The sequence below is a fragment of the Gobius niger genome (genome assembly GCF_951799975.1).
Source record: "Gobius niger genome assembly, chromosome: 7".
NCBI classification, from domain to species: Eukaryota; Metazoa; Chordata; class Actinopteri; order Gobiiformes; family Gobiidae; genus Gobius; species Gobius niger.
The window spans coordinates 1,419,243-1,433,563 of NC_136858.1; the positions used below are offsets into that span (position 1 = coordinate 1,419,243).

The 14,321-nt window shown below is 40.2% G+C and overlaps 2 protein-coding genes across 2 annotated transcripts in view; both read left to right on the forward strand.

Moving 5' to 3' along the window:
• Window positions 1-14,321, forward strand: part of poc1b (POC1 centriolar protein B) — a gene marked incomplete at its 3' end in the record, with an annotated part of 379,874 nt that overhangs the window by 256,295 nt on the left and 109,258 nt on the right. The window lies entirely within an intron of this gene.
• The window catches only part of LOC306965077 (uncharacterized protein), a gene marked incomplete at both ends in the record, with an annotated part of 30,836 nt that overhangs the window by 14,360 nt on the left and 2,155 nt on the right, over window positions 1-14,321 (forward strand). The gene's annotated exons all lie outside the window — the stretch shown is intronic.

Below are 14,321 nucleotides of genomic sequence, written 5' to 3' on the forward strand. Positions count from 1 at the left end.
GGGGAACAAGTCTTTGTTGGTGTAGCCTGTAGTGTTGTGTGAAAATGTCCAGTTTTGACACAGTTGGCATCTATTTGTTTGCTTTTTTTCTGGTTCTCTGTTGTGAGATTGCATGTGATGAACAGGAGTACATATTCTCTGAAGCGCAGTGCTCTGGGTGGTCATTGTGTGTATTGCAGGTCATTTGCTCAGCCTGTTTTATTGTGTGACGTGAGGATAAATGCTATGAGAGCGTGTGTGATATAAATGTAATGTTCTGACTAGGGTTATGTTTCACACGTGTTTGTCCTTGTTTGAAGAACACGTCTGTGCTGAGCTGTGTTTGCATTAGACGTTTCAGTTCATGATTTAAACATCTTTAATGTTGTGGACAGTTTTATCAAGTCATGTGAATGTTCATGCAGTGATGATGACAGTCCTGTTGAAGACTTGGTTTAGTTCTGTGTTTTGTGGATCATTTTAATATGGCAGGTCTTCTATTTACAATAAAGTCTGACCCTGGTGGGTCTTATTGTTTGTGTAGGCCATGCAGAGTTCTGGTTCTTGTTTAGTCCTGTAGTGTCACGTTTTTACTGTACAGTTTTGTGCAACAGTTAAGTTGATCTGTTTGTTTATGTTTTAAAGTAACAATAGGTTTTAGTTGCTCATATAATCTGGAATGTTTCCACTGTGTGGCTTTAAAGTGATGGTCTGTCCATCTTTGCTGTCGCTGTTACGACACAACTGAACACTCAGTCGTTCACCAGGAGAGGGAGGAGCAGCTGCTCAGAGAGCAGGATTCAGGAGGATTACTGAGAGCTGCGTGAATGAAGCCACAGACCACTCTGGGGTGTTTTTGATAAGGAAATAGCATAACAACATGGCTAAAAGCTCCAAAAAGTCAATTTTGCATGATATAGGACCTTTAAGTTGATCTGTTTGTGTATGTTTTAAAGTGACAATAGTTTTTAGTTGCTTGTATAATCTGAAATGTTTCCACTGTGCGGCTTTAAAGTGATGGTCTGTCCATCTTTGCCTGTTTACCTTATCTGCATTTAATTATAATCTGTCTATGACCACTTTTAGACACAGTTAGCCTCAGTATAGTATTTTGCTCTGGTTCTCTGTGTGAGATTGTGTGTGATGAACAGGAGTAGTTCAAAGGCTTTGTATTTTAAAAAGGCATTATGTTTACTCTTGTTGTTTCTGTGGTGCTGTGGCCATGTTGTGACTCACAGGACAGTGGTTCTGTTATATTGATTCATGTGAACTTTCCTGTAGTGTTCTGGTTCACAGGTACTGGTTCAGACCTGATGTAGTGTTCTGGTACTTGTGAGAGCGTGTCATGTAAGAGGATGTAATGTTTGGTTCTCTTTCTGTTTGTTAATGTCCTTGTGTCTTACTTAAAAGTGCATTGTTCATATTTTAGATTTAATCTAAATGAGTTCTGTTCTTGGGAGGACTCTGTTTACATGGTTTGTTTGTAGTTTGTTGAGTTCTGGTCCAAGCTTAGTGCGGATGTTGTTTCAGTGTAAGGTTTGTTAATGTCCTTGTGTCTTAAAGCTGCATTATGTAACTTTTATGTGGAAAAATAGTTTATATTTGTGGGTATTTGACCTTGTAGTAACCCAGTGGGTGTATGAGTGGTCAGCATGGTGCCTTTACTTTCCATCACAGTGGTCTCTATGACGCTCCAGGATCAATTGTTTTAAAAGGTTTTCACTGCTGACTGAGCCTCATCAGAAAACGAAAGTTACGTATGTAACTACGGTTCTATGAATCCCGGATGACCGCCAGAGCTTCTCTGTCAGTGCTTACAGCACCGCCTCTGGCGGTCAGGAGGGAACCTACTTAACAATTGATCCAGGAGTGTTTTAAAGACCACTGTGGTGGAAAGTAAAGGTGCCATGTTGACCACTCATACACAGCCGCTGGGTCACTACAAGGTCAAATACACACATTTGATCTGTTTTTACTCTGACACCTCACAAGTAAATCATCATTTAAAACTGTTGTGAAGACGTCTTTGTGCTTGGTTTTGCCTGTTCGCATTGGATGAAATGTCCAGTTTTGAACAGTTAGCACCTATTTGTTTGCTTTTTCTGGTTCTCTGTTGTGAGATTGCTTGTGATGAACAGGAGTACATATTCTCTGAAGTGCCGTGCTCTGGGTGGCCATTGTGTGTATTGCAGGTCATTCTGTTTTATTGTGTGATGTTTGGATTGATGCTGTGAGAGCGTGTGTTAAGAACAGGAGCGTTGGCATGACTGAAGGTTCAGCCTCAGTATGGTGCTCATTCAGACCTGATGTAGTGTTTATCGTTGTGACAGCACATCTGTGTGATAGAGAGCGGCCATTTTGTCTCAGGTGTTTTGGTTCATGATTTCTCATCTTTCATGTTGTGGAACAGTTTCATTGTGTCGTGTATTCATGTTTGTTTTTGGTGCAGACTTGGTTTGGTTCTGTGTCTTGTTGATTTGATTAATTGTTTTCATTTTAAGCTAATTTTAACTTGATAGATTCCTCTAAGATTTAATCTAAATGAGTTCTGTTCCTGGTGGGACTGTTTACATGTTTTGTATAGTTTGCATTCTGGTCCAAGCTTGGTGCAGATGTTTCAGTTTAAGGTTTGTTTCTCATTCTGTTTGTTAATGTCCTTGTGTCTTACAAGCTGCGTTATGCAACTTTTATGTGGAGAAAAGAGTTGATATTTGTGGGTATTTGACCTTGTATTTGACAGTGGCTCTGTTTTCTTGATTCATGTGATCTTTACTGTCGTGTTCTGACCTGGCTCATGGTCCAGTCTCAGTGTGGTACTGGTTCAGACCTAATGTTCCTCCTCGTGAGAGGTGTCTGTGTGATGGAGAGCCGCCATTTTGATTCTGGGACTGTGTTTGCATTAGACCTGCTGGTTCATCTTTTTTCATTCGTCATGTTGTAAATATGTTTTGGAACAGTTTTATAGTGTCACTTAACACCTAATGTTTCTTAAACAAAATAGCATGTTTTTTTTAAAAACTGATTTTATGGAGATTAAGTTGGCTTTTCTATCCTTTTCAAATCACTATCTTATTGAAGTTGAAGTGTTTTGTTAGTGAGGAACACTCTTATTTCTTGTTTGCATTAGGTGAAATGGTCCAGTTATTAACAGTTAGATCCTCTGTGGTGATGTGTTTTTTTGTGTTTCTCTGCTGTGAGAGCGTGTGTGATGAGGCTGTTTTATTGTGTGATGTGAAGGTAATGTAATGTAATTGTGTAATGTTCTGACTAAGGTTATGGTTCAGACCTGCTGTGAGGGGGAGGATGCTGCTCCTCTGTTTGTTATTGCAGCCAATGCTGTCGACCTGTTGGTTCATGACTTGTCGTCTTTCATGATGTGGAACATTCAGATTTATTGCACATGTTCTCTATGAAGATTTCTGCTTTAGTTCTGATGTTCTAGGTTAAGATTGAGTTGGTGTTTTGTGTTGAAGTTGCATCGTGTATTTCTGATTAGTCCGCTTTTTGCAATTGCTTATCTGATCTGTTTGTGAATGTTTGAAATTGACAATAGTTTTCAGTTGCTCATATAATCTGGAATGTTTGCACTGTTTGGCTTTAATGTGATGGTCTTTATGTTTCTGCCCGTTTACCTTGCATTTGATTATAGCCTGTCTAGTCCAGTTCTAGACACAGTTGGCCTCAGTATAGTGTTGTTTTGCTCGGGTTCTTTGCTGTGAGATTGTGAGTGAACAGGAGTTGTAAGGCTTTGAGCACAATAAGTGTTGACATTATAAAAAGGCATTGTGTGTTTATTCTTGTTGTCAAGCTCTGTAGTTTGGTGCTGTGGCGGCCATTTTCTGTGTCACAAGACAGAGGCGGCCATGTTGTGTGTCACAGTGACTGTGTTTTCTTGATTGATGTGATCTTTTTTGTGGTACTGAGCTGATGTAGGGTTTTGTGTCCGTGTGAGGCTGCTAATGTGTTTGCATTACATCTGTTGGTTCATCTGTCTGCTTGTGGAACAGTTTTATTGTGCCATGTGACACCTCACAAGTCCTTGTGTCTTACTTAAAAGTGCATTGTTCATATCTTAGATTGAATCTAAATGAGTTGTGTTGTTGGGAGGACTCTGTTTACATGGTTTGTTTGTAGTTTGTAGAGTTCTGGTCCAAGCTTAGTGCGGATTTTGTTTCAGCGTAAGGCTTGTTTCTCGTTCTGTTTGTTAATGTCCTTGTGTGTTACTTAAAGCTGCATTATGTAACTTTCATGTGGGTATTTGACCTTGTAGTAACCCAGTGGGTGTATGAGTGGTCAGCATAGTGCCTTTACTTTCCATCACAGTGGTCTCTAGGACGCTCCAGGATCAATTGTTTGGAAGGTTATAAATGTAATGTATTGATTCATGTCAACATTACTGTAGTGTTCTGGTACTGGTTCAGACCTGATGTAGGGTTTGTACTTGTGAGAGGAGGGACGATGTTCTGTGTGTTTAAGGACAGCCGCCATTTTGTGTCAGATATGATACTGCTAATGTGTTTGCATTAGACTTGTTGGCTCGACTGTGACACTTCACAAATAAATCATCATTTAAAACTATTTTGTTCTAGTAGCTTAGCTGTTTGTGGGGAACAAGTCTTTGTTGGTGTAGCCTGTAGTGTTGTGTGAAAATGTCCAGTTTTGACACAGTTGGCATCTATTTGTTTGCTTTTTTCTGGTTCTCTGTTGTGAGATTGCATGTGATGAACAGGAGTACATATTCTCTGAAGCGCAGTGCTCTGGGTGGTCATTGTGTGTATTGCAGGTCATTTGCTCAGCCTGTTTTATTGTGTGACGTGAGGATAAATGCTATGAGAGCGTGTGTGATGATATAAATGTAATGTTCTGACTAAGGTTATGTTTCACACGTGTTTGTCCTTGTTTGAAGAACACGTCTGTGCTGAGCTGTGTTTGCATTAGACGTTTCAGTTCATGATTTAAACATCTTTAATGTTGTGGACAGTTTTATCAAGTCATGTGAATGTTCATGCAGTGATGATGACAGTCCTGTTGAAGACTTGGTTTAGTTCTGTGTTTTGTGGATCATTTTAATATGGCAGGTCTTCTATTCACAATAAAGTCTGACCCTGGCTCATGGTCCAGTCTCAGTGTGGTACTGGTTCAGACCTAATGTTCCTCCTCGTGAGAGGTGTCTGTGTGATGGAGAGCCGCCATTTTGATTCTGGGACTGTGTTTGCATTAGACCTGCTGGTTCATCTTTTTTCATTCTTCATGTTGTAAATATGTTTTGGAACAGTTTTATAGTGTCACTTAACACCTAATGTTTCTTAAACAAAATAGCATGTTTTTTTAAAAACTGATTTTATGGAGATTAAGTTTGCTTTTCTATCCTTTTCAAATCACTATCTTATTGAAGTTGTTTTGTTAGTGAGGAACACTCTTATTTCTTGTTTGCATTAGGTGAAATGGTCCAGTTATTAACAGTTAGATCCTCTGTGGTGATGTGTTTTTTTTGTGTTTCTCTGCTGTGAGTGTGTGATGAGGCTGTTTTATTGTGTGATGTGAAGGTAATGTAATTGTGTAATGTTCTGACTAAGGTTATGGTTCAGACCTGCTGTGAGGGGGAGGATGCTGCTCCTCTGTTTGTTATTGCAGCCAATGCTGTCGACCTGTTGGTTCATGACTTGTCGTCTTTCATGATGTGGAACATTCAGATTTATTGCACATGTTCTCTATGAAGATTTCTGCTTTAGTTCTGATGTTCTAGGTTAAGATTGAGTTGGTGTTTTGTGTTTTAAGTTGCATCGTGTATTTCTGATTAGTCCGCTTTTTGCAATTGCTTATCTGATCTGTTTGTGAATGTTTGAAATTGGCAATAGTTTTCAGTTGCTCATATAATCTGGAATGTTCCCACTGTGTGGCTTTAAAGTGATGGTCTGTACATTTCAGGCTAGTTTCTCGTTCTGTTAATGTCCTTGTGTCTTACTTAAAGCTTCATTGTGTAACTTTTAGGAGTGTTTTAAAGACCACTGTGATGGAAAGTAAAGGTGCCATGTTGACCACTCATATACAACCGCTGGGTCACTACAAGGTCAAATACACACATTTGATCTGTTTTTACTCTGACACCTCACAAGTAAATCATCATTTAAAACTGTTGTGAAGAAGTCTTTGTTCTTGGTTTTGCCTGTTTGCATTGGGTGAAATTTGGAGCACAGTTAGCCTCTGTGTGGTGGTGTTTTTTGCTGACTCTCTGCTGTGGTAGCGTGTGTGATGTACAGGTGTTTATATTATAATATCTGAAGTGCAGTGCTGTGGGCAGCCATTTCGTCTTTGTAAAAGGTTCATACTGTCTTGTTAGGTTAAGTCTATTCCAGTTTTGTTCTTTTAGTAATACAGAAGGTTTAGTTTACCTGCTTCACTAGTTTCAATCACTTCCTGTGATCTTCCTCTGGAAGGAGGGAGATGAAGAAGATCACAGGAAGCGATCGAAACTAGTGAAGGAGGTAAACTAAACCTTCTGTGTTACTAAAGGAACAAAACTGTAATAGGCAGCCATTTTGTGTCTGCAGGACAGTTGCTCAGGCGGTTTTATTGCAATGTGAATATACATGGGTAACACTTTATTTTACATTACCCTTGATTACTTTGTACCTGCCACATTTAGTACAATGTAATGTTCTATGTAACCATAACACATGGTTACAGAGCAGATTACACTGTACTAAATGTGGCAGGTACAATGTATCAGTGGTAGTGTAAAATAAAGTGTTACCTATAAATGTACTGTTATAGTGATTCATGTCAACATTACTGTAGTGTTCTGGTACTGGTTCAGACCTGATGTAGGGTTTGTACTTGTGAGAGGAGGGACGATGTTCTGTGTGTTTAAGGACAGCCGCCATTTTGTGTCAGATATGATGCTGCTAATGTGTTTGCATTAGACTTGTTGGCTCGATTGTGACACTTCACAAATAAATCATCATTTAAAACTATTTTGTTCTAGTAGCTTAACTGTTTGTGGGGAACAAGTCTTTGTTGGTGTAGCCTGTAGTGTTGTGTGAAAATGTCCAGTTTTGACACAGTTGGCATCTATTTGTTTGCTTTTTTCTGGTTCTCTGTTGTGAGATTGCATGTGATGAACAGGAGTACATATTCTCTGAAGCGCAGTGCTCTGGGTGGTCATTGTGTGTATTGCAGGTCATTCTGTTTTATTGTGTGACGTGAGGATAAATGCTGTGACAGCGTGTGTGATGATATAAATGTAATGTTCTGACTAAGGTTAGGTTTCACACGTGTTCATGTTTGAACACGTCTGTGCTGAGCTGTGTTTGCATTAGATGTTTCAGTTCATGATTTAAACATCTTTAATGTTGTGCAGCTGCTGTTTTACCAAGTCATGTGACTATTCATGCAGTGATGATGACAGTCTTGTTGAAGACTTGGTTTAGTTCTGTGTTTTGGGGATCATTTTAATATGGCAGGTCTTCTATTCACAATAATGTCTGACCCTGGTGGGTCTTATTGTTTGTGTAGGCCTTGCAGAGTTCTTGTTTAGTCCTGTAGTGTCACGTTTTTACTGTACAGTTTTGTGCAACAGTTAAGTTGATCTGTTTGTGTATGTTTTGGTTCTCTGTGTGAGATTGTGTGTGATGAACAGGAGTAGTTCTAAGGCTTTGTATTTTAAAAAGGCATTATGTTTACTGTTGTTGTTTCTGTGGTGCTGTGGCCATGTTGTGACTCACAGGACAGTGGTTTTGTTGTATTGATTCATGTGAACTTTCCTGTAGTGTTCTGGTACTTGTGAAAGCGTGTAAGAGGATATAATGTTTGGTTCTCTTTCTGTTCGTTTATGTCCTTGTGTCTTAAAAGTGCATTGTTCATATTTTAGATTTAATCTAAATGAGTTCTGTTCTTGGGAGGACTCTGTTTACATGGTTTGTTTGTAGTTTGTTGAGTTCTGGTCCAAGCTTAGTGCGGATGTTGTTTCAGTGTAAGGTTTGTTAATGTCCTTGTGTCTTAAAGCTGCATTATGTAACTTTTATGTGGAAAAATAGTTTATATTTGTGGGTATTTGACCTTGTAGTAACCCAGTGGGTGTATGAGTGGTCAGCATGGTGCCTTTACTTTCCATCACAGTGGTCTCTAGGATGCTCCAGGATCAATTGTTTTAAAAGGTTTTCACTGCTGACTGAGCCTCATCAGAAAATGAAAGTTACGTATGTAACTACGGTTCTATGAATCCCGGATGACCGCCAGAGCTTCTCGGCCTCTGGCGGTCAGGAGGGAACCTACTTAACAATTGATCCAGGAGTGTTTTAAAGACCACTGTGGTGGAAAGTAAAGGTGCCATGTTGACCACTCATACACAGCCGCTGGGTCACTACAAGGTCAAATACACACATTTGATCTGTTTTTACTCTGACACCTCACAAGTAAATCATCATTTAAAACTGTTGTGAAGAAGTCTTTGTTCTTGGTTTTGCCTGTTTGCATTGGGTGAAATTTGGAGCACAGTTAGCCTCTGTGTGGTGGTGTTTTTTGCTGACTCTCTGCTGTGGTAGCGTGTGTGATGTACAGGTGTTTATATTATAATATCTGAAGTGCAGTGCTGTGGGCAGCCATTTCGTCTTTGTAAAAGGTTCATACTGTCTTGTTAGGTTAAGTCTATTCCAGTTTTGTTCTTTTAGTAATACAGAAGGTTTAGTTTACCTGCTTCACTAGTTTCAATCACTTCCTGTGATCTTCCTCTGGAAGGAGGGAGATGAAGAAGATCACAGGAAGCGATCGAAACTAGTGAAGGAGGTAAACTAAACCTTCTGTGTTACTAAAGGAACAAAACTGTAATAGGCAGCCATTTTGTGTCTGCAGGACAGTTGCTCAGGCGGTTTTATTGCAATGTGAATATACATGGGTAACACTTTATTTTACATTACCCTTGATTACTTTGTACCTGCCACATTTAGTACAATGTAATGTTCTATGTAACCATAACACATGGTTACAGAGCAGATTACACTGTACTAAATGTGGCAGGTACAATGTATCAGTGGTAGTGTAAAATAAAGTGTTACCTATAAATGTACTGTTATAGTGATTCATGTCAACATTACTGTAGTGTTCTGGTACTGGTTCAGACCTGATGTAGGGTTTGTACTTGTGAGAGGAGGTTCTATGTGTTTAAGGACAGCCGCCATTTTGTGTCAGATATGATGCTGCTAATGTGTTTGCATTAGACTTGTTGGCTCGATTGTGACACTTCACAAATAAATCATCATTTAAAACTATTTTGTTCTAGTAGCTTAACTGTTTGTGGGGAACAAGTCTTTGTTGGTGTAGCCTGTAGTGTTGTGTGAAAATGTCCAGTTTTGACACAGTTGGCATCTATTTGTTTGCTTTTTTCTGGTTCTCTGTTGTGAGATTGCATGTGATGAACAGGAGTACATATTCTCTGAAGCGCAGTGCTCTGGGTGGTCATTGTGTGTATTGCAGGTCATTCTGTTTTATTGTGTGAAGTGAGGATAAATGCTGTGACAGCGTGTGTGATGATATAAATGTAATGTTCTGACTAAGGTTATGTTTCACACGTGTTTGTCCTTGTTTGAAGAACACGTCTGTGCTGAGCTGTGTTTGCATTAGACGTTTCAGTTCATGATTTAAACATCTTTAATGTTGTGGACAGTTTTATCAAGTCATGTGAATGTTCATGCAGTGATGATGACAGTCTTGTTGAAGACTTGGTTTAGTTCTGTGTTTTGGGGATCATTTTAATATGGCAGGTCTTCTATTCACAATAATGTCTGAGCCTGGTGGGTCTTATTGTTTGTGTAGGCCATGCAGAGTTCTAGTTCTGGTTTAGTCCTGTAGTGTCACGTTTTTACTGTATAGTTTTGTGCAACAGTTAAGTTGATCTGTTTGTGTATGTTTTGGTTCTCTGTGTGAGATTGTGTGTGATGAACAGGAGTAGTTCTAAGGCTTTGTATTTAAAAAAGGCATTATGTTTACTCTTGTTGTTTCTGTGGTGCTGTGGCCATGTTGTGACTCACAGGACAGTGGTTTTGTTGTATTGATTCATGTGAACTTTCCTGTAGTGTTCTGGTACTTGTGAAAGCGTGTAAGAGGATATAATGTTTGGTTCTCTTTCTGTTTGTTTATGTCCTTGTGTCTTAAAAGTGCATTGTTCATATTTTAGATTTAATCTAAATGAGTTCTGTTGTTGGGAGGACTCTGTTTACATGGTTTGTTTGTAGTTTGTTGAGTTCTGGTCCAAGCTTAGTGCGGATGTTGTTTCAGTGTAAGGTTTGTTAATGTCCTTGTGTCTTAAAGCTGCATTATGTAACTTTTATGTGGAAAAATAGTTTATATTTGTGGGTATTTGACCTTGTAGTAACCCAGTGGGTGTATGAGTGGTCAGCATGGTGCCTTTACTTTCCATCACAGTGGTCTCTAGGATGCTCTAGGATCAATTGTTTAAAAGGTTTTCACTGCTGACTGAGCCTCATCAGAAAACGAAAGTTACGTATGTAACTACGGTTCTATGAATCCCGGATGACCGCCAGAGCTTCTCTGTCAGTGCTTACAGCACCGCCTCTGGCGGTCAGGAAGGAACCTACTTAACAATTGTTCCAGGAGTGTTTTAAAGACCACTGTGGTGGAAAGTAAAGGTGCCATGTTGACCACTCATACACAGCCGCTGGGTCACTACAAGGTCAAATACACACATTTGATCTGTTTTTACTCTGACACCTCACAAGTAAACCATCATTTAAAACTGTTGTAAAGAAGTCTTTGTGCTTGGTTTTGCCTGTTCGCATTGGATGAAATGTCCAGTTTTGAACAGTTAGCACCTATTTGTTTGCTTTTTCTGGTTCTCTGTTGTGAGATTGCTTGTGATGAACAGGAGTACATATTCTCTGAAGTGCCGTGCTCTGGGTGGCCATTGTGTGTATTGCAGGTCATTCTGTTTTATTGTGTGATGTTTGGATTGATGCTGTGAGAGCGTGTGTTAAGAACAGGAGTGTTGGCATGACTGAAGGTTCAGCCTCAGTATGGTGCTCGTTCAGACCTGATGTAGTATTTATCGTTGTGACAGCACATCTGTGTGATAGAGAGCGGCCATTTTGTCTCTGATGTTTTGGATCATGATTTCTCATCTTTTATGTTGAACAGTTTCATTGTGTCGTGTATTCATGTTTGTTTTGGTGCAGACTTGGTTTGGTTCTGTGTCTTGTTGATTTGATTTATTTGTTTTCATTTCAAGCTAACTTGATAGATTCCTCTAAGAATTTAATCTAAATGAGTTCTGTTCCTGGTGGGACTGTTTACATGTTTTGTGTAGAGTTTGTAGATATCTGGTCCAAGCTTGGTGCGGATGTTGTTTCAGTTTAAGGTTTGTTTCTCGTTCTGTTTGTTATTGTCCCTGTGTCTTACTTAAAGCAGTACTAAGTAACGTGTTTACCTTAATAAATCCTTTTCGTAGTCCCTGTGCGGGTAATAGAAGTGTTTATGGGATGATTGGAGGGTCTTTCATCTCCCCCTGGTGTCTCTGGACAGAAAACCATGTTTGCAACTTGACTGCCACCGGTGCGGAGAAAGCAATACACACTAATAAAATCACGAAGAAGAAGCTAACATGCTAACGGGCAAAGCTAACTGCGGGCTAACGTCACTTTAAACAGTATTTACAGCAAAGTTTGAGTGAAAAAAAATATTTCCATTGTATAATTGGATGCACTGTAACCCTCTCTCCCTTCGCCTTTCCTGTTGGCGTAGTATTTACTCTCCAAGACAATTAATAAGTTAAAAAAATCGTAACTTTCTACTACACCTGCAGTTGCGCTTATGGCCTCTAGGGGGAAGAGTTACTTAGTACTGCTTTAAAGCTGCATTATGTAACTTTTATGTGGAAAGAGTTGATATTTGTAGATATTTGACCTTGTATTTGACAGTGGCTCTGTTTTCTTGTGTCATGTGAACATGACTGTAGTGCTGTAGTACGCAGGTTCTGGTTCAGACCTGATGTCGTGTTCTGGTACATGTGAGAGCGTGTCATGTAAGAGGATGTAATGTTTGGTTCTTTCTCTTTGTTAATGTCCTTGTGTCTTACTTAAAAGTGCATTGTTCATATTTTAGATTTAATCTAAATGAGTTCTGTTCTTGGGAGGACTCTGTTTACATGGTTTGTTTGTAGTTTGTGGAGTTCTGGTCCAAGCTTAGTGCAGATTTTGTTTCAGTGTAAGGTTTGTTAATGTCCTTGTGTCTTAAAGCTGCATTATGTAACTTTCATGTGGAAAAAGAGTTTATATTTGTGTGTATTTGACCTTGACCCTGAAGTGCAGTGCTCTGGGTGGCCATTGTGTGTATTGCAGGTCATTCTGTTTTATTGTGTGATGTTTGGATTGATGCTGTGAGAGCGTGTGTTAAGAACAGGAGCGTTGGCATGGCTGAAGGTTCAGCCTCAGTATGGTGCTCATTCAGACCTGATGTAGTGTTTATTGTTGTGACAGCACATCTGTGTGATAGAGAGCGGCCATTTTGTCTCAGATGTTTTGGTTCATGATTTCTCATCTTTCATGTTGTGGAACAGTTTCATTGTGTCGCGTATTCATGTTTGTTTTGGTGCAGACTTGGTTTGGTTCTGTGTCTTGTTGATTTGATTTATTTGTTTTCATTTTAAGCTAATTTTAACTTGATAGATTCCTCTAAGATTTAATCTAAATGAGTTCTGTTCCTGGTGGAACTGTCTACATGTTTTGTATAGAGTTTGCATTCTGGTCCAAGCTTGGTGCGGATGTTTCAGTTTAAGGTTTGTTTCTCGTTCTGTTTGTTAATGTCCTTGTGTCTCACTTAAAGCTGCATTATGCAACTTTTGTGTGGAGAAAATAGTTGATATTTGTGGGTATTTTACCTTGTGTTTGACAGCGGCTGTTTTCTTGATTCATGTGAACTTTACTGTAGTGTTCTGGTCTGGCTTAGGGTTCAGCCTCAGAGTGGTACTGTTTCAGACCTGATGCAGGGTTTGTATTTGTGACATGTCTGTGGTAGGAGGAGGAGCTGCCCTGTGTTTAAAGGCCCTATGTGACTTTGTTGATTGCAAACACAGAAAAGGAAATCACTAAATTAAAATGTTGTTTGTGGGCCAAACTCATTCCTAACTTTCGGAACATATTTGTAGCATCCAAATTTGTCAGTTTAAAGGCAATATATTAGACCTGTTGGTTCTTTCTTGTTGTGGAGCAGCGTCATGTTTTAATGTAGTGATGATAACACTGTTGGTGCAGACTTGGTGTGGCTCTGTGTCTTGTGTACGTCTTTTTTGTTTATTGCCTTATACCTGATGGGTCCCACTAATGATGAATTCTACAGTTCAGATGAATTCTACAGTTTAGATCATTTGACTGTTTTGAGTTAATAGTTTTTAGTTGCTTATGTTATGTGGAATGTTTTGATGAAACGGGCCGTAAATGACTGTCTTCTTGGTACAACTGAGATAGTGGCTTAGTACTGATTGGGATAAGGTCTTTCTTTTGTTACTCTTTGGTGAAAATTTGGGAAGTGGAGCGTTTTCTGTTGTCAGATTTGGAAATGTATTGTCTGTGTCTGGCAGGTTGACTAAATCTCACTTTAGGCTATATTTGGTGTTAAACTAGATACATCTAGGATCATGTGGTTTTGGTTTTGCTGGTTCTGGCTTGGTCCATGTCTGGTCCTGTCTGTGAGGACACTGAGGACAGAAGTTGTTTCACATTAAACCTGAATTAAATCTTTAGCTGTTGACAGTGTGGACTGAGTCATACCAGTCCATGCTGTGGTCGTCTCTGCCTCAGTCCATTGATGCCAGAATGAGGTCAGTACCTTCTACAGCACCATCACAAGACTGAGGCTAGGATGATATGAAGTGTTGTTTCTCTATGCGTCTGACTTTAGTTTAAGACATGGCTACTTCGGTTTGATTGTTTGACCATTGTGTTGTTTACTCATTCCACTTTTGTATTTCAGATGCCGCGCGGCAAGGGGTCCAGGCGATCCCTTGCGGCCAAGAGGAGGAGGGAGAAGCAGCTCGCGGGGCAGTGCGCTGTTCCTGAGGAGGAGCTCTCGGGGCAGTCTTCTGTTCCCGTCGAGCTGCTCCCGGGGCAGTGCGCTGTACCTGACGAGCTGCTTGCGGGGCAGTCCGCTCTTCCCGAGGAGGAGCTCGCGGGGCAGTCCCCTGTTCCCGTCGAGCTGCTCCTGGGGGAGTCGTCTGGTCCCGTCGAGCTGCTCCCGGGGCAGTCGGCTGTTCACGAGGAGGAGCTCGCGGGGCAGTCCGCTGTTCCCGTCGAGCTGCTCCCGGGGCAGTCGGCTGTTCCTGAGGAGGAGCTCGATCC